At 40.8% G+C, this 19,017-nt stretch overlaps 1 protein-coding gene and 1 long non-coding RNA gene across 7 annotated transcripts in view; one reads left to right on the top strand and one right to left on the bottom strand.

Annotated features, from left to right (window-relative positions):
• The window catches only part of PTPRM (protein tyrosine phosphatase receptor type M), a 745,633-nt gene that overhangs the window by 491,958 nt on the left and 234,658 nt on the right, over window positions 1–19,017 (bottom strand). The window lies entirely within an intron of this gene.
• LOC309639593 lies at window positions 4,093–15,791 on the top strand. The gene is made up of 2 exons (XR_014251773.1): window positions 4,093–11,842; window positions 12,203–15,791. It is a non-coding gene; the product is annotated as an uncharacterized lncRNA (long non-coding RNA).

Genomic DNA, 19,017 nt, shown 5'->3' with positions numbered 1-19,017 from the left:
AGGTAGGAACATGTTTCATTCTTTTCTGGTCAAAGTGTCTACAGTGACTTCTGATAACCTAACCCACTTGACAGGCCATAGGCCCACCTCCCTAATCGCCAGGTAACTTCCCAGGCAGGCTGTACACCAAGGCCTGCCTGTCACTGGGGAAATCCTGATTCTGTATGAATGTATTAATTAATTAATTAATCATTAATGTATTCATGAAAGAGGGATACTTTCCCCTTAGATCCAAAGAAAGATGAAACTATTCAGACTTAGTCACATTTACTGAGTAACTGCAATTCTTAGTCTGTTCAGTGTCATGGGAACCAAATTAATGGTCTTAGCAGAAGGAGTCCAGTTGAAGTGTCAAGTTCATCTTCCACCTCCCTCACCTCATTTTACTTCTCTTCCCCTGCACCTCCATGCCTCTGCATTCATTTACTTAAAGATTCCTTCAATTAAATTAGAAAAATCCCTGGTAGGAGTCCTGAATAAAATCCAGGGAGTTCACGAAGTTGGGTGAGAACGAAATTGCTTCTTGAATTTCAATACCTTCTAACTGAATGTAGCATTTCCTTCAAATACAATATAGGCAACAAACCACCATCATGTTAGCAGTACTTCTGACTTTGTCATCAGACAGAAAATCACACAGATGTTCATATCACATTACCATGTTATATTAACTACTTTATTCATGCAATGATTTACAAAGACACTGTTATTATTATGTCATATTTTTTTAAGATATGGATTCCGCCGTTTCAATTTAATTGGTTCCATTGTAATCTAATGGATTTTATTTTACATATTTAGATACATCATTCTGAGAAGGGGTCTGTAGGGTTCACCAGGCTGCCAAGGGCGTCTATGGCACAAAAACAATTAAGAACCCATGTTCTAGATGCTCAAGCCTTGCTATGATCCCCCTTCCCTTAAGTCCATTGGCATTTTAAAGATGTTTTTAAAAAACACAGAATTTCAGGTACCTAGATAAGACAGAATTTTGGAGGAAAGGTTTTCTCCCCAGTACTCAATCAACCATTTACCTATAAATTCCTGTCTACATTTTTTTCCTGGTAGTTACTGCTATCTATGTCAGGATTTTGGCTTCCTGAATATAGGAGGGTTCTCTCTGTTTCTGTCTCTGTCTCTGTCTCACACACACACACACACACACAGACACACACACACACATGCTCAAACACACTCACACTCACCCCAATACCAAATACTCTCCATCCAACTACCTCCCCTGGGAAAAGGGTGTGCAGGGTTGCAAGTAGAAGGTAGAGACCTTTTTGTGTAGACTCTCTGTCTACCAGAGGATTGAGGTCTGTATGCCCAGTTGTCTCCTGGATTCACCGAAACAGACCACATCCTCAGAAGGAGAATCCATCCTCACCTCAACACAGGAGGTAATTTAAGAGAAGCCTTCAAAGTGTGATGGGTTTTAGGCTTGTTTGGGATATATTTTGTAGAGTTTTTAGGCTCATTTCAATGTATCCAAAATAAGCTATAGCAAATGCTTATTAGGTGCAAGTATAAATATTTTAAAATATTATGCTGTCACTTGCAAGTCTGTGCTGCTATAAGCCAGCTTGCATTCAAATATTAAAGATGTGAAAATCCTCGGTGAGTAATTGTAGCCTCACTTAGTTTTCATATTACTATATATACTGTGTTTCATTTTAATCATTATTCTGTTTACTTTATAAGCAGAAACTTAAAAGCACAAAGCATACATTTTTTAAGGGATTTACAGAACTGCAAACCTCCAGTTTAAAAAAAAAAAAAAAAACTTACAGGGAAGCCAAGCGAGGCTGAGAAATTGTACATTCAGTCACTCAGAACCATTCATTCATGGTCTAGACAGGGAGCTAGGGGCTGGGACTCAAAGCTGAAGAGGATAGAGCCTTGGGCCACAGGGGGTGTAGTCTCATCCTTTAGGGAATCGGGACACAGCAAGGCTGTGGATGTAGTACAGGGGGGAGTAGTTGGTGGGGGGGGGAGGGAGGACAGTCAGATGAGAAACGGCTTCTTTCTCAGAGGAGGAATTTTTAAACGATGGGTTCGCCACCTGTGCCACAGAATAACAGGGATAAGGATTCAAATGGCAGGCAACTCAGAGCACCGATCAGCAGACTTCCTTTGAAATGGTAGAGGCAGGATCAAGGGCAGGAGACGGCCTGTAAGGTAAAGAGTGGCCGGTCCAGGGTAAGGAGTGGGCCTCTCCCATGCTCAGGAGCATTTCCATCCCTGGGCAAATTTGGTGCAAATCACAGACCCTTACGTGTCGAATAAAATCATTCCTCTATAACATACATCTCAGATAACTTCCCTGCATACTGGGTAAACCTTGTTTCTGTAAAATCCAAGTATTTCAGAGGGGTAAGACGGACAAGAAGAAAAAGTGAGGAAAGGGGCTGAGTGGAGGATTCCCTTTTGGACAGGCTAATGAGTTCTACGACCTTAGCAGTTGGATTTCTCAAGTCGTGGACAGCAGGTACTGTCCTTTTTTGCGTGTGTTTTGATGTCTTTTGGTATCACTATGCTTTGACCTCTTCAACCTTGTTCTTTAGTGTAATTACTACAGAATTTTGCGGTTACCATGAGGCTTACGTAAAATACCTTAAATTTATAAAACCCCATTTTAAACTGATAACAACTTAACTTCAATAGAATTGGTAAACTTTACACTTTTACTTCTCCTCCTCATCGCATTTCAGGTTATCACTATTACAATTGACATGTTTTTTATAGTGGATAAATACTAACAGGTTATTGCAGCTATGGTTATTTTAACTTGTTCTTTTTTTTACTTTTAAACTAGGGTAGTAAGTTAAATGTACCATTTAACATAATGCGGCATCAATGGGTATATATTTACCATTACCAAGGAGATTTACACTACCTTTTTATGTTTTTTATCATATCAATTAGCATTCTTTTACTTCTACTTAAAGAACTCCCTTTAGCATTTCTTGTAAGGCAGGTCTGGCTGTAATGAACGCCCTCAGCTTTTTCTCGTTTGGGAAAGTCTTTATCCCTACTGTGTTTCTGAAGGATGGGTTTGCCGGGTATAGAACTCTTGGCTGACAGCTATTTTCTTTCAGTAGTTTGAATAAACCATCCCATTCTCTCCTGGCCTGAAAAGTTTCTGTTGAGAAATTGGCTCATAGTCTTATGGGGTTTCCCTTGTATGTGACGTCTCTCTTTCTCTTGATGCTCTTAAAATTCTTTATCTTTGACTTTTGACTATTTAATTTTAATGTGTCTCAGTGTAGTGCTATTTGTGTTCAACCTATTTGGGCACCTTTGGACCTCATGGATCTGAAATGTCCATTTCTCTCCCCACATTTGGGAAGTTTTTAGCCATTATTGCTTCAGATACACTTTCCGTCCCTTTCTCTTTCTCTTCTCCTTCTAGAATTTCCATAATGCGAATATTGTTTCTTTTCACTGTGTCCCATAATTCCCCCCACCCCACCCCCACTTTCTTCTCTCTTATCCTCCTGTTTTCCTGTTCCTCCACTGACTGGGGAATTTCCAGTGTCCTATCCTCCAGGTTACCGATTCTTTCTTCTGCATGGTCCAGTCTACTCTTGAAACTCTCTATTGAATTTTTCAGTTCGGTTAGTGTATTTTTGAACTCTAGGGCTTTTTTGTTATTGTTGTGGTTGTTTTGATGGTGGCTATTTCTTTGTTGAACTTCTTGTTTTGTTCATGCATTGTTTTTCTAGTTTCGTTTAGTTGTCTGTGTTTTCTTGTAGTTAATTAAGCTTCCTTTAGAGGACTATTCTGAATTCTTTGTGTGACAGTTCATAATTCACTCTTTCTTTAGGGTCAGCCATTGGAGCTTTATTGATTTCCTTTGCTGGTGTCATAGTTACCTGGCTTTTCATGATCCCTGGTTCCTCACGTTGGAATCTATGCGTCTGAGCAGTGGGGCTTGTCTTCCAGGCTGTGCAGTTTGCTTTGGCAGAGACAGTTCCTCACCAGTCAGCTGGGCGTGGGTTTCTGGGCGTGTCTGCTAGTAAAGCCCTTGGGCAGGTGGGCCTGCTGTTAGGGTTTATTTGGGGGGAGGCATCCGTTTGAGCTCAGAGGACAGGGATGGGGGCTGTGCCCCGGCCGGGAACAGGTGGACGACGGCTGGCTGGGTTCCTCCGCAGGTGGGGCTGGAGGGCGGGCTCTGCAGCCGCCTGGGCTCTCTGGTCAGGCTCACAGGACGGCCGGAACTGGGCACGTGTTCAGTAGTGGACGGGGTGTGAGTTAGCTTCCGTCCCTGGCGGGGCAGCAGGCTGGGACCTGGGGCCTGCACAGCTCATTGTTGGGGGCCTGAGTCAGGCCTGAGTGTGCACTGAGGGTGAGGCCAGTGGTTCTGCTCTGCAGACACAAGAGGCCCCAGGCTGTGCTCCCTGCTCAGGCGCCCACGTGCGGAGGGCTGTGGAGTGGGCTTTGCACATCTGAAGGCAGGGGCTGTTGCTACCTCACCTCCAAGGATATGTGTGTAAAATGGTTAACTATCAAAAATCATTTCCTTAGAAACAAATCTGTCAAACAAAGACCAAAAATCTGGTCTGCTGCATGAAACAATAAGAAAAGAAGCTTCTCTTCCATACTCCTTATACTATAATGTTTACACAGGAAACTTCTACGTCATTAAAAATCCCTCCTCAAAAATAACACATCAGTGTAAAAAAATCTAATATGTCAAAAAGTTTAAAAAGTAAAAATAAAAAAAGTCTCCCACTCTCTCAAACCTTTAATTCCATGGCTCAGAGGTGACCAAATGCTAACAATCTTGTGTGTACACCCCCAGATATTAGATTCATCGTTAAATAGTATTTCAAGGATAGGAAGCAAGCAAAAGGCTATTTCTGTTCTGGTAACTGCCCTGTCAAGTGGTTACCAGTATCTTATACTACAAACTTGCAATCCTTAATGGAGTTTCAAGTAAAATAAAATTAGGCTCCATTACATTTTTCACACTAATTTTTTTTGACAAGACCTGTCAAGATTTTACAAAGAGAATTCACTTGATTCTTACAAACGTTAAGGAGAACCTTCACAGAAGTGTAAAGGGGTAACACACTAGATCCTTATTATTTCTACTTTAGCCAAAAGAGGAAAAAAGAAGTACAAGACCAGAATTGGAAGGTCACAGAATTCTTTTTGTAATACACTTTTATTTCTCCTATATTTCAGCAATAAAAACCAGAGGTCACATGGTAAAAGAAGAATGACAATGAAAAAGAAAAAGGTAGACAACCCTTTGTTTACAAGCAACTGCATCCATCATTTCCTTTAGCTAAAGGGATTGTTTTCTTTTATTCTCTTATGATATATAAAGACTAATATTTCTGTTGAAATTTTCTGTTTTATAGAACTTCTGGAGGAAATCCTAAAATGCACTCTAACAAATGGCCAATTCAGCAGTCTAGGTCCAACAGATAGAGAAAGATAATGTTATGGTTCATTTTCTCTCCAACACCTGCTCTCATTAGCTAGGCTTCTTTGAATAAAAAGACAACCAGACTGAAAACGTAATCCCACCAGCTAACAATTTACAAAATCAGTTTTCATTGAAGTTCAAAACTATCAACCTGATTAGAAAAAACTGCTCCCTGATTGAAGCTGTTTATCTTGGTGGCCAACAGCAGTTCTAATGAGAATTGGCTTGGTAAAGAATATTATTTTAAGCTCTTTCAAGAATACTTTTTTTTTTTTCAAGCTCTATATTTACCTTCCAAAGGCAAATACATGTCTTCATCACATCTAGTCAATGGAGATGCTTTCATTAGACAAAGAATAACAGGAATATGGGAAACAGAAGAAAGAAGAGATTCAGAAACCCAGTGCAGATTTTCTAGTTGCTCATATTTTCGATGCACTGGGTGAGATACCAAAAAACGAGGGAAGCTGGGCTTTTCACCCTTCTTGGATGCTTTCTCTTTACCGGCTACTTCTGGAGTCCATGTATTTCTGGTAAGACTTCCACTAATGGCACAAAAGGAAGCAGCCTTACTACCAATTCTGGACTTTATCTGAAGCTCCCAGGTGTGGCCCACACATCACCAACTTCAGCCCCTGGGAAGGCCGACCAAGTCTCTTCTCTCCAACCTCACATTGAGCCCTCCCTTACACGCCATCAACTACACAGCTGAGATGACAGAATATATCCATTTCCTTAGAAAGGAACTGTGGAAAGGAGTGACTCGGGCTGAATTTGAAAGCTACATATAGATGGAGCTATTACCAGGATTTTCCCAATGCCCTGACAGCTATCTGTTGTGCCTTTGGCAAATTCTATTCTTTGCAGTCAAGCCGCCGGAATATTAGGTAATATGCTGTCTTTTTAAAATTTTGAAGTTATGCCATTAGGTAGATGACATTTTAAACGGTTCTATTTTTCTGTTACCTTGAATCTTTTACCAGTGTAAAGTTTCCTCTTGCTACTAATGCCTCTTGCCTTAAGTCAACTTTTTCTGATTTCGGTCTAATATGCTAGCTTTTCTTAGGTTTCGGGGATGCAACTTTTTATTTTTACCCTTTCTCTCTATATTTAAGATATGTCCCTTGTAAGCAGTAGAACTGTTTTCCTGTCCTTTTTATCCAATCTGACAATCTCTGCCTTGGAAGTGGAGATCTACCTCATGCACATTTAGTATAATTTTAGTTATATTTGGGTTTAAACTTCCTAATAAGCCACCTGTTCCTTTTTCTCCCCTTTCTTGCCCCCTTACAGATTAAGTGTTTTTATTATTTGAATTTCTATGCCAGTAGCTTGTTATTCACACATTCTTTCTCTCTTCTTCTCATGATCACCCCAGAGTACAATGTGGCTCCCTGAACTACTGAAGTTCAGTATCGATTGTACTTACACCACTTACCCCAAAACTCAAGAAATTTAAAATACTTCTAATTCAATTTTATTTTTCCTGACTTATGTGCTGTTACTCTCATGCATTTTAAATCTCTATGTGAGACCCCAAAAGCTACTATTATCTTTGGTTCTCACAGTTGGTTTTTATTTAGAGTTGCCCTTGTCATTAATCCTAATTGCTTCTTGCACCTTCATTCTTTATCTAGGGTCATTTTTCTTTTGCTTAAAGAACCCCCTTTAGTATTCCTTTAGCGCAATGGGGCTGGTAATTGATTTCCTCATTTTTTTGGATAAAAGTAGTTTTGTTTCATCTTCATTGGAAGTAGAACTCTGAGTTGGTAAATACTTTCTCTTAGTACTTTGAGGATGTCAATCCATTGGCTTTTAGCTTTTGTCATTTCTGTTGCGAGGGAGCTGTCAGTCTTATTGCTGTTCCTATGAAGGTGACTTGTCCTTCTTCTCTGGCTGCTTCTAAGACTTTTTCGTGTCTTTGGTTTTTAGCAGTTTGACTACAGTGTGCTCAAATTCCCTTTGCATTTACTCTATTTAGGTTCCTAATCTTTCTTTACATTTGTGGCTTGATGTTGTCAATCTTGAAAACACTTCTGTCATTATCTCCTCAAATATTACTTCTGCCCCTTTATCTGTCTTCTTTCTTTCTGGGGCTCCAATTATACATGCTAGACCTTTCACTTACTTATGTCTTGTCTGTTTTTCATTCTTTTTTTTTCCTCTCTGAACTTCAAACTAAATATTTTTTCTTTCCAAATTTGGGTAATTCTCCTTTCAGCTGTGTAAAATTTTCTGTTAAACCAACTCACTGGGTTTTCTTTTTTTAACTTACATTAATACAGATTGTCATTCTAGAATTTCTATTTGATTTTTTTTAATAGAATCAGTTCTCTGAAAATTTCCCATCTTGTCATTTAATTATTCCCTCAATATTTCAATCACTGTTATGTTAAAGTCCTTTGATTAATGTTACGTTAAAGTTAAATAACTCCAATATCTGGATCACTTAACGGTTTCTATTTTTATGCTCCTTGTCCTATTGATTTTTAGTTAAATCCTATGTTTGTGGAGACCTGGTTTTTTTAATTGTTTTTTAAACACTGTAAATGAAAAATTATAGAGAAAATTCAAGGCTCCAGTTGATGTTATCTTCCTCCAAGGAGGATTTTTTTTTTCTTGTGGAAGACAGATGGGTTAGGAACAAATTACTTTATTCCAGAGCTTCTATGAGAACTGGTCTCTCTCAGGTTCACTCTTGTTCCTTCGGTGAAGGCTTTGGGGTCCCCACTGAGAGCATCAGCTGTGTACCAGGGCTCCTCCTCCTTGGCAGGATGGGACTCCAAAGCTTCATTTGTCTTCAACAAGCTCTGGTCCTCTTTCCAGCTTCCCAGGTGACACTTCTGATTCAGCAAATGCCTGGATGGGAAAAGCTGCACCAAATGCTGGGCCCATTTTTGGGGGCTGCCCTCTCCCTGGAATATTAGCCCCACAAATTCTCGCTGCCTTACAAACCCCAATGCTTTGAAACTGATATCCCTCGCCCCTACCAGATTATCTAGTTGTCCGACATGAAGGATGGTCTGAAATAAGCTAGTTGGCCACTGCTGGAAATGGGATTCCTACACTGTCATTTAAAAGCTCAAGAACAAAGCCCAGAATTTCAAGTCCCCATTTTGTTGTCTCTCAAATTACATATATTTTAAAATAAACACTGGGACAAAATTGTTATAAACATACGTATATAATGCAAGTTCTTATTCAAGATGTGAAGGTGCATGAATTGCCCGTGTCTGGAATTTGATAGCCTGGGATCAAATCTTGGCTGTTAGAACTTGGACAGCATGAGCATCCGTTTCATTATTGGTCCAATGGGGATCATTTTACCACCTACATCATGGGTAGCCATGAGGATGTAAACAAAACACATGAAAGTATTTAGGAAAGTACGTCCTACTATATGTAGTAAACCCTCAATATATGTTAGCCAACAATTATGATTATTATTATTACAATAAATATGAATGTAAGTAGCAGCTGTCATACCATGCATTCTTAAAGACAGTTCCATGGTTTGTACTGGAAATTTCCCTTGAATCTGTTACTTCTGGTCACTCTGACTCTCATTCCTATATTTTGCACTCCATCTTTGTTGGATAAAGATGCATCTCACTGCTGATTTCTGCAGTGTGGCTAGTCTGTTCTTTTAAGTTATTGCCCCACAACTCTCACCGGCACCTCATTATTTTAAGGTGTTTCCAAAAAGTCTACATATCATAGCCACAAAGACACAAATTAACAGACAGCCCAATTCCATTCATTTCATTTAAACTGAGACACAGACTAAAAGCATAAAAACCCCCTTGTGTTTGGTGCCATCATGCCCAGAAGGATGCACTGGCCAGCATTTACTCTCATCTCCTACTCAAGAATCGGAGCTAGAGTCATATGTATTTTTAGAGATCTACCAGATCTGAATATTTCAACTATATACTCTCAAAAAGACAAATCTAGGATTCATTCTCTTTCCTTAATAAAGATTGTGAGGGCAGGGAGTGAGCATGGGGTACAGGAGGAAGGCCTGGGGAGAATGTCATTAAAACACACACCAGAAGTCTCCGAGAAAAGAGCACTTTCTTGATAACTTGAAACAGTCTGGATCCCCGCTGAAAATGATGAGACTTTGTGCCTGCAATCACAGGCATCAGGATTTCACCCGAAGTGAAATGAGCAAAACATCACAGTTGGCCACTGGAGGAAAAGCCATTTCACAGGTAAGAGGGAAAGTCAGAATCATTCTGGGTGTAACATATTCGACAAAAAAATATATATATTAATGAGGCAGATGCCACCTCAGATGGAGCCAGGTCAGGCAGACGCTCCCCTGTGGCACTAGAGAGGAAAAGAACTGAGGACTTTCCCATTCCTAAGCCAGAATCAAGGCTGAAACACCCCTGAGAGTTTATTTATAAGCAAATTCGCCACATTTACAGGGAGAGCTATTTAATTTCCAGAAACTAATGTGCTACTTCATTCAATAAATTACCATCGTTTTAAAAGAAAAATGCAAATATTTCATTTTAGAAACAGTAGGTTTATCCTTACTGTATAAAGAAGGGATTCCCTAAAGCAAATTTCACTTTTAAGCAATTCCTTGTATTCAAAACTTACTGAAAACAGACATTAGATAACAATAACCCACATCTTTTTTTTTTTCATGTGAAATATGGTGGTTTTCCTTTTATTGCATGAGTAAAGTTTATCAGCAACATGACAACCTGCATGGTTAAACTAAATTCAGTATTTTTCATACTGTTTCATCTGACTACAGAACGACAAAATCTCGCAGCGCTGCCTGGCCCATCTTACTCTGAAATATGCTACTTATTTAAGTAGAGATGCAAATAAAAACCTTGACTCTCTGGTCTCAATTTCCTGCAGCAGACATTATGCAAGCCTCCTGCAGGCTGGGCGCACACATAGGTACATAGTCTGGTGAGGAGGGAATGGAAGCGGGTGAACATCTCAGAATGAAGGAGGTAAATACAATGTGAGTATGAAGCAACCCTATGTCTACATTTTTTTTAGTTTTTTTTTTTTTAGTTGATTTACAATGTTGTGTTAGTTTCAGGTGTACAGCAAAGTGATTTAGATATATATAGATATATATATAACTTTTTCAGATTCTCTTCCCTTACAAGTTATTGCAAATATTGACTATAGTTCCCTGTGCTACACAGTAGGTCCCTGTTGGTTATCTATTTTATATATAGTAGTGTGTATATCATGTCTACATATCTTGAAAAGCAATATATTTGTATGCAAATTCTGACTCCTGGAGCTAATGGAACTGTGATATGAAGCTTTTGACCGTTTCTGCTTTGTCCATTTCCCTCTAGAAATAGTCCTCTATATGTGAGTAGCCACTCTCCCTCTTGGGTGACAGTAGGCACTTGAGTTTGCCAGCATCCCCTCCTTTGAGGGGACTCTCCAACTGCACAGGGTCTGGGTCAGTCTGTCAGTCGAGGTGAGCAGAGGCCTCTGGCTGGCAAACGAGAATTCTCCACGCCCTGGTAATGACGCATCATGTGCATCAGTGCATCATTTGGGTTTGGGTATGTGACTCTCTCCATGAAATGTATAATACGGATGCTGAAACGGAGAAAGGAGGTCCCTCCTCCTTTTCCATACGGAGTTGTTGAGGGATAAGCTTAGGGTTGTCATTCGTTGTATCTCATACCACAGGAAGAAACTCTGCCTGAGAACAAAGCCAGAGCATAAGGGGAAGTAAGCTGAGCTATAGAAAGGACCACAGAGCCTGGCTGGCATTGTTTTGAGCCCCTGGATCCAGCTGTGCCTGAAGCCATACTCCACCCCCCTCCACTCCCAACTCGATAAACCAATAAATTCCCATTTACGATTAACCTAGATTTGGGTTTCAGAAACTACAACCAAGCAAGTAGACTAGAACACCCTTCTACGTTCAAACCTAAACAGCACTCTGACAGTCAAGAAGCATCTACTGGAAAAGTAGCTACAGATTAAATTCTAAGGGGCCTTCCGAAGATTCATAGTTGAAACCTGGTTGGTTGCTCTGTTCTTGAGAATAAAGTGCTACTCTGAAATAGGGAGAGAGATCGAATAGGGCGTAGGTTATCCAAGAAGCCCCAGAGCTCACATAAAATACAGTAGAAATAAGGAAAAGGACAAGTATTTGGAAGAGGGACCAATATTAGTGACAGGTCCAGAAACCCTGGTAAGATTAGGGATTAGAATTAGGAGCAGCGGCAACTATTCAGAATGGCTGAGTGGAGCTCCAGTCTGCATCCCAGGAGACCCAACCTGCAACAATGTGTCATACCTCCGGACACTGTGGACCCTGCAGGGATTCTAGAAAGAAGGAAAAGGAACTCCTGTTTCTAAATGTCTGCTATTGCAAGATAAAAGGCAAACATAAAAAAGGTACTGCCGGGCTTCCCTGGTGGCGCAGTGGTTGAGAATCTGCCTGCTAATGCAGGGGACACGGGTTCGAGCCCTGGTCTGGGAAGATCCCACATGCCGCGGAGCAACTAAGGCCATGCACCACAACTACTGAGCCTGCGCGTCTGGAGCCTGTGCTCCGCAGCAAGAGAGGCCACGATAGTGAGAGGCCCGCGCACCGCGATGAAGGGTGGCCCCCGCTTGCCACAACTAGAGAAAGCCCTCGCACAGAAACGAAGACCCAACACAGCCAAAATAAAATAAATAAAAAATAAAACAAATGTGGGGTTAAAAAAAAAAAAAAAAAACACCTCAGGTATTTATTTAAAAAAAAAAAAAAAGGTACTGCCAACCTCATAGTAGAAGGGAGTTTTATCTATAACTATAAAAAGGACAAATCAATAGCTACAGAAGAATATCGCTAATCAGGCTGTTACATTGATCCCGTAGATATTTAGGCTTCAGCGTATTGAAAAATTTCCACAAACTAAAAGTTTTGGGACGTCCCTGGTGGTCCAGTGGTTGAGACTCGGCGCTTCCACTGCAGGGGGCGTGGGTTCAATCCCTGGTCAGGGAATTAAGATCCCACATGCCGTGTGGTGTGGCCAAAAAAAAAAAAAAAAAAGTTTTGATTCCAGTCCAGTATTTTCGCCATAAGCATCTTTGCTACAAGCATTTTCACCACAAAGATTTTCTCTGCATAATGAATTGGCCGTAAGGCAAAATAAAATAACTGGTTTTTGGTTTGACAGTTTGGTTTCAACTGGTTGAAACATATTAATATTTCTTCTAGTCAGCGACATTATTTATGGTCTTATTGAGCTGACAGATGAGTATGATTTGCCCCCAGAGCTGGTTCTTATTTTGAAATACACTACGTTGGAGAAGAAAGAGGCTGAGGGCCTGGAAGGCACAGAGTTGAACCCACGTTTCCCACAGAACTTTGGAACGTCTACCAACAGCCATGCAACAGTGTCTGTTGTCTGTGTGAAGAACACACAGCAGTGTGCATTCACAACGCAATACAAAGATCATACAAACATGCATCCCACTGTGTGGAAACTGATCCCTCTTCTAATGAAGGAAGACATTTCAGGGAAAAAGAAAAAGTGCGATGCCAAATGATGGCTCAACAGCAAAAAAAAGTACAGAACACTCTGAACAAAAGACTTGGAAGACAAGTGCTTCAGTACAACCCAGAAAATAAAACAAAATTATTCGCACAGTTTTGCCATGAATCTACGCACATTTTAAATGTATTCAAATATTTTGTATTTTGCAATGAAGTCTTTTTAATTTTTGTTCATTTCTCATGATTCATTATGTCTTTTTTTAATGCCCCTCTTTTATTTTTCATTATTTTATCTTTCACAGCAAAACTGCTTTATGGCCAATTAGTTATATGACAAAAATGTCTTTGGCCAAGGTGTCTATAGCAAAGATGCTTACGGGAAAGAACGTAGAACATCTTTAATCATAAGAAAATCCTTCAGGACGTGTATAGTCATGAGAAAGTGAGATGCTTTTGCATGAGTGAGAATACAAGGGTCCATCTCTTCATGAAAAAGTGACTGAACACCCAACTTAGCCTCTGTGAAGCCTGTAGGTATGGACATTTTTCATGTTTTCACTAAGTTCTCCAGGTGTCACACATTCATCCAAGATTTACCCAGTGAAAGCTCATGCGGTACAACAATTTTGAACACAATTGGTCATATTCTAATTGTTGTTTCAGGAAAAAGTAATTTCAGAACCTCAAACTTTTACAGTTTGTATTATCTCTTTTCTAGGAAAGATAATAATGAATTCCACTGGAAAACAACTTTGACTGATGAAGCTAAGGGTACACTATAAAACCCTTTAATAAGATCCCAGAAAGATGTATATCAGAGCCTTGGAGAACCGTGCCTGCAGACAAAAGGCACAGGATCTGCGGGCACGCCTCACAGATCCTGTGCTGCCTCTAAACACCTTAAGGGTGACATACCAGGGCTTATCTCAGAGACATTTATGGGTGTGGCTTCGGTCCTATGCAGTGAACCTCAATAAGATTCAGGTGTTTTAAGCAAACTGGGCTGATAGAAACACTGCCAGCTCAGACTAAACAGGACAGAAACGATTCTAATGGAAAGAGGCCATTGGACACCCAAACTACTGCAAGCAGATATCAGGCTGGGAAAACAACTCAACTTCCAGCTCTTATGGAAGAGCCAGAGCACTCACACAGAAGACCAGAGTCATGAAGAATCATTCCTAGGTCACAGGACTAAGCTGTGATCAAGTAGTTACCGCCCATGCCAGGTGGTGATTCAAAGCTTCTATGGACAAGTGATCCTGCCATGCTTGCCATTCCAGCCCTTTCTGGATAGGACGCTCTACAGGCAGCTCTCCTACACCTGCCCCACCATTACGTGTTGGCCGGGGTTGGGTTGGGTGGATAACTTGTCCTTTAGTTCACAGGACTTCAGACTGAGAAGATCTGTACTTGAACTGTACAAAACCACACCAGAGGTGCCTCTTCTACACCTGAATCTGATTTAGGTAGTGAGATCCTGGGCTTTGAGCTGATGCTTTTATAAGATGAGACTTATAGGTCCTGGGGGAGGAAGTGAGAGTATTTTACAGGAGGGATGTGATATGAAGGGCTCTGGTCCCAGGACACTGGGCAGACTGCATTTTCTAAGGATGGCCACACCAGTATATATCCTGTCCCAGAAACTCTTCCTTAAAAGGCGGTGATGACATGCCTTCACTGTTTACTTCCACTTAAACATGGGGGGCCTCTGCAACTGCAGTGCAAATGATGCTGCATGATGTCCAAGGCTGGGTCATAAAATGCAACGCAGTGCCCACCTCTCCCCACCGGGATGCTTGCCTTTGGAACATGGTCGCCGTGTCGGGAGGAATCCCAGGCCCCATGAGAAGGCCACACGTGGGTGCTCCAGACAGCAGCCCCACGAGGTCCCCAACTGACCCAGCATCCACTGCTAGACACGGGAGTTAACAGCCCTTCATATAACCCTAGGCCCTGGTCTTTGAGACCTCCAGCCAAAGCCCCAGCATCATGAAGCAGAGACAAGCCTTTCCCATTGTGCCATGTCTTAGATTCATGACACACGGAAACGGTGAGAGATCATAATGATTGTTGTTTTGAGCCATGCACACGTCTGTGCCTCAAAATGTTAATCTTGATTATAAATTCCATACAGGAATGTACCTATGACTGTAATATACAAGGGAAAGTCTGAATGTTTCTCATGACTGGTACAATATTAGGTCCAGAGGGTTACCCATTCCAGCAGGTTTGAGAAACGCCAGCCTGTTGTGTCACCTCTGAATTGGCGCTAACTGATGATGACAAAGATAATCTATCAGTAGGAGTGGGTCCTCCCCTGAAACACCTACCAGAAATTCTGAAAAATGCACAGGGATATTCCTTCATATGCCCTGAACAAAGTGTGTGTAAGGGCAATTGAAGAACGCATAGTCTCCATGAGAAGTATCTGTGCCTGTAATACTGATTAAAAAAAAAATCATCACAAAGGCTGTGGTTGATGTTCAGAAACAGCTCAAAACTCTCAGTAACAACGAAGAGTCTCAGCAAGAAAGAGACCAGTTAAAACAAAAATCACGGGCTTCCCTGGTGGCGCAGTGGTTGAGAGTCTGCCTGCCAATGCAGGGGACGCGGGTTCGAGCCCTGGTCTAGGAAGATCCCACGTGCCGCGGAGCAACTAGGCCCGTGAGCCACAGCTACTGAGCCTGCGCGTCTGGAGCCTGTGCTCTGCAACAAGAGAGGCCGCGACAGTGAGAGGCCCGCGCACCGCGATTAAGAGTGGCCCCCGCTCGCCGCAACTAGAGAAAGCCCTCGCACAGAAACGAAGACCCAACACAGCCAAAAATAAATAAATAAATAAATAAAACAAAACAAAAATCACATGAGGGTTTTTTGTGGTTGTTTTGTGTATGTTCTTAAGACACAACAGAGCTTAACAGTAAAGAGCTTGAGACCTGGGGTCCAAAAATCTAGGCTCAAATCTCATATTTTCCATCTATGCACAGTGTTAACTTGACTTTAGATGGTTTAATTAACCTCTCTGGGCCTTTGTTACGTCTGTATAAAAGGAATTGCATGAGTCAGGGTTCTTCAGAGAAACAAAACCAATAGTGTACACTGGTTATATCGTAGTATATATCAGAGAGAGAGACATTTTAAGGAATTGTTTCATGCAATTTTGGGGGATGGCAAGTCGTAGTCTGCAGAACAGCAGGCTGGAAACTCAGGCAGGGATTCTATGACGTAGTCTTGAAGAAAATTCCTTTTTCAGGGAACCTTCAACTGATTGGATGAGACACACCCACATCATGGAAGGTTATCTGTTTTACTCAGAGTTCCCTGATTTAAATGTTAATCACACCCAAAGATACCTTCACATCCAAAGATACCTTCACAGCAACATCTAGACTGGTGTTTCACCAAAGAACTGGGTACCATGGCCTAGCAAGTTGACACATAACATTAACCATCACAGGGATAAGCAACAGTGCCCACCTCACTGGGTTGTCCTGTGGCTTAAGTGAGATAATGCCCCTAGCGCCTAGCATACTGCTGCAGTTAAATGCTCAACACCTGCTAATTATTACTGGAATGACCATGATTTTCCCCGGACAGTCCTGGTTTATACCGGTAGTTCTTATAAAATTATAAATAGCACCCTTGTGTCCCTTAATTATTACTTACAAATTAATCTCTCAAACCAGAGGATCATTTGGTCTCACGCTTCACCCACCTTTATGTGAAAGTGACTCTGAAGGAAAAAGGAAGGGGCCACGCTGGGCATTTGTGGGGAAGCTAGTCTAGGGCAGTATCCTCTTCATCTCTGGGTACCCTAACCTGCTCCAGGAACTAGACCCACAGTTACAACCCCTCACAGGAACTCGGTCTCTGAATTATGAATCAACAAGGAAAGTCAAATTATGTTCACCGTATCTCTATTTTGAGCATCAGAAGAATACATCATTCATTTTAGAAAAAGAAGTCCTCACAATAAAGCTAAATTCAAAACGTTGGCACTTCCTGTGTTAAACTCTTAGAGTGACTCCTTTCTCAGAATTCTAGAAAGCTTAACTATTACTTACCCTGGTACCCTCAGAAGCAGTTTATGTCAGAGTATTTTAAGCAACTCTGGTGCCAGATTATCTACAAATGCCTCTCTGAATAATCAGGTGCAGACCGTGCCTCTCATTAAGCAATGGTTTGAGCCCCAAATGCCCTAATCTGTCTGACCTAAAGTTAGAAATAAAATTATTCTGTAAAGAAACAGTAAGCAGAAGAGAGACTCCAGAATAACCCTTATATCTTTTCTGAATTATACAATTTTAGTTACATTATGATCACTTACAACTTACCAGGAGCTTCAGCGTTGATAGACATTCTTTCTGTATAATCTGCTTTTCAACTCAAGGGGCTTAAAATAATGCCACGTGACTAAAAAGCGATGAACCTGATTTTTGCACACAGCTTCTCTAAGTACCTTCATAGTTGTGCTTTAAAAACTGCATCTTGTCCTTTCATCTCAGATCAACTTGAAATTTAAAAACAAAGAAGGGAAGCCTGCCTCGTACAATAAATCTCCCAATAAAATTTATATGAAGTTTAACACAACAAACACATTGACCAAAGCATCTTGGATTTTCAAGGGCATGTCAACGCCAAATAGTAGCACCTTCCGGAGTTACAACAAAACAAACACATTCTGCCGCCAACTGTCATACCATATGTTTCTAATGGCTTTTATTCTGCATAAAGCCAATTCATCATCTGAAGAATACACAACATCACAGGGGCACATCACCGAAGGCACATTTCTGACCATTTGTCAATTTCTTGCTACAGCAAACTCTGACGTCGGAACAGGAAGCCAAATCCTGAAAATAATGGACACATTGCCAATGCTTTCCCAGCACAGACCCTGCCAGAACGGTGACAAATCTGGATTACTTTCCCTGTGAACTTTTGGAGGTAGATGGACAGAGAGATTATCACAGACCCATCCCACAGGATCTCTCCCCAAAGCCTCAAGAGAAGAATTTGCCTGATGACTGTAGGTGCATATGCATCCTCTAATAAATAGTTTAACTTACTCCTTAGTGAATCACATGTATATTTTTTTCCTCGCAAAGTCATCTAGAACAAACTTTAAAACTCAGGAAGCCACCCTCTGCCAGTCAGGGATCCTGCCTGTAATGTTAATTGAAACGTTCAGAAAATAAATTTATTTTTGTGTTGGCGTAAGACTGACAGGATAAGGAAGGCAGACTTGCTCCCCAAAGGTTTTATTTCAAAGTAAAAAATAAATTACCTTTGGCAACATTTAAGACCACTGCTCCACTTTCCAGTACAGAGAATCAATAGTTGACAACTGCAACCCAGCCCTTGTTGACAATAAAAGCAGTGTGTATTTTCCTCCAAACGAAGTGCAGTAAGGTTGAAGACTGTGATTGTCCAGAACTTTTAAGAAACTTAAATTCTCCCCCACCTGATACCACAATTCTGCCTAAACCCTATTCTGGGACTTCAAAGAATACATTTCAAGCCAATCTCTTACAAATCCTATCACTGCAGTTGAAATTTTTAAGTACAGTTGACCCTCTGTGCTGCATCACAGATTCAACCAACACTGGCTGGAAAATATATTTTTTTTTAATTCTAGAAAGTTCCAAAAACCAAAAGTTGAATCTGCCATGTTCAGGCAACTATTATATAGCATTTCCATTGTATTTACAACTATTTCATAGCATCTATGTTGTATTAGGTATCATAAGTATAGTTGGCCCACCTTTTCCAAGGGCTGCATATCTGCAAAGCACCTTGGCTAAATCCTGTTATATTACATTTATCGAATCAAAAAAGTGTATTGAACTATGTTAATGAGATTTAACTCACAACCGTGGGAAGAAAGGAGGCGTTTCATTTAGGTCCAAGTTAACCAGAACATTCATTCGATAAAGTGTAAGACAATACTTGTTAAATGATTATTTCATTACTACGTGGACATAAAGAAGGAAGATAATCAATACTCAATTATTAAAATATTCAACAGTAAAATGAAGGCAAACGTGAATAGATAAATAGGTAAACAGACAGAAACAAAGGAAAA

Source organism: Balaenoptera physalus, assembly GCF_965194825.1.
Source record: "Balaenoptera physalus genome assembly, chromosome: 12".
In the NCBI taxonomy this organism is placed as follows: Eukaryota; Metazoa; Chordata; class Mammalia; order Artiodactyla; family Balaenopteridae; genus Balaenoptera; species Balaenoptera physalus.
This window is presented reverse-complemented; position numbering and strand designations above follow the sequence as displayed.